The following is a 2,114-nucleotide window of genomic DNA, read 5'->3' on the forward strand; positions in this document are numbered from 1 at the left end:
GATGATAAGGTGTGGCCACCTTGTGAGTCACTCCATACCTTTTCAGTAGTTTTTCAAATTGTTGGTTGCAAAAGTGGCTTCCTTCATCACTGATTATCGCTCGTGGTGTGCCAAATCTTGTGAAGATGTTCTTCTTAAGGAACTTGGTGACCACTTTTGCATCGTTGGTTGGCGTTGCAATAGTTTCTACCCATTTTGACACATAATCAACTCCAACCAGGATATACTTGTTTCCATGGGAAGAGGGAAATGGTTCCATGAAGTCTATTCCCTATACATCAAACAATTCTATCTCAAGTATACCATGCAATGGCATTTCATTCCTTCTTGAACTGTTACCTGTTCTTTGGCATTGATCACAAGCTAGCACAAAGAATCTTACATCCATAAATAAATGTGGCCAGTAAAACCCTGCTTATAAAATCTTGGCTGCGGTCTTTGAAGTGCCTAAATGTCCTCTATATAATGATGAGTGGCAGTGATAAATGATAATTTTCATATCTTCCTTTGGTATGCACTGTCTTATCAGCCCATCATTACATCTCTTGTACAGTAGTGGTTCTTTCCATAAGTAATATCTCACATCATGTAGGAATTTTTTTCTTTGCTAATAAGTCATGTTTGGAGGTAGTACCCTACATACAAGAAAATTAACAAAGTCAGCGTACCATGGAGCTTTGGAGAATGCAAGTAATTGCTCATCAGGAAATGAATCGTCAATTGGCAAATCTTCAAAATCTTCCATGTACTCTAGTTTTAGTCTAGAAAGATGGTCAACTACTACATTTTCAGATCCCTTTTTATCCTTTATTTCAAGGTCAAATTCTTGCAGGAGTAGAATCCATCAAACCAGTCTTGGTTTTACTTCCTTTTTATTTATAAGGTATCGGATTACAGCATGGTCTATGAATACAATGACTTTTGACCCGATGAGGTAAGATCTGAATTTGTCCATTGCAAATACCACTGCTAGGAATTCCTTTTCTGTGGTAGCATAATTGATTTGTGCATCATCGAGTGTCTTGCTAGCATAATAAATAGCATGGAGCTTTTTATCTTTTCTTTGCCCGAGCACTGCTCTAACTGCAAAATCGCTCACGTCGCACATAACCTCAAATGGTAGCTCCCAATTTGGTGGCTGCATTATTGGTGCTGATATTAGGGCCTCTTTGATTCTGTTAAACGTGACAAGGCAATTTTCATCAAAATCAAAGGGAACATCTTGGTTTAATAAGTTAGTAAGTGGCTTAGCTATTTTGGAAAAGTCTTTGATAAATCTTCTGTAAAATCCTGCATGTCCCAAAAAGCTTCGCACTCCCTTGACTGACGTTGGTGGTGGCATGTTTTCAATGATCTCAATTTTCACCTTATCTACTTCAATTCCTCTTTCCGATATCAAATGTCCTAGAACTATACCTTCCCTTACCATAAAGTAGCATTTTTCCTAATTTAGGACTAGGTTTGATTCTTCACATCTTTGCAACACCTAAGATAAATTAGCTTGGCAATCATCAAAATTAGTTCCATAGACAGAAAAATCATGCATAAAAACATCCATAATATCTTCAATATAATCAGAAAAGATAGCCATCATGCATCTTTGAAAGGTAATAGGGGCATTACAAAGACCAAAAGGCATTCTCTTATATGCAAATGTTCCATAGGGATAAGTGAATGTTGTCTTTTCTTGGTCTTCTGGGTGAATAGGAATTTGAAAGAATCCCAAATACCCATCCAAGTAACAAAAATAAGAGTGTTTCGCTAATCTTTCTAGCATTTGGTCAATAAAGGGGAGGGGGAAATGGTCTTTTCTGGTGGCACCATTCAATTTTCTATAATCTATGCACATTCGCCAACCAGTGACTACTCTAGTAGGGATTAGTTTATTGCTTGCATTACGGATAACAGTTGTCCCACCTTTCTTAGGAATTACATGTACTGGACTAACCCATTTACTCTTAGAAATTGGGTATATGATACCTGCATCTAGAAGTTTTAAAATATCTTTCTTGACTACCTCTTTTATGTTTGGGTTAAGTCATTTTTGGTGTTCGATTGTGGGTTTATTATTATCTTCCATGGGTATCCTATGCATGCAAATCGAAGGGTTGATT

Source organism: Hevea brasiliensis, chromosome 8 (assembly GCF_030052815.1).
Source record: "Hevea brasiliensis isolate MT/VB/25A 57/8 chromosome 8, ASM3005281v1, whole genome shotgun sequence".
NCBI lineage: Eukaryota > Viridiplantae > Streptophyta > Magnoliopsida > Malpighiales > Euphorbiaceae > Hevea > Hevea brasiliensis.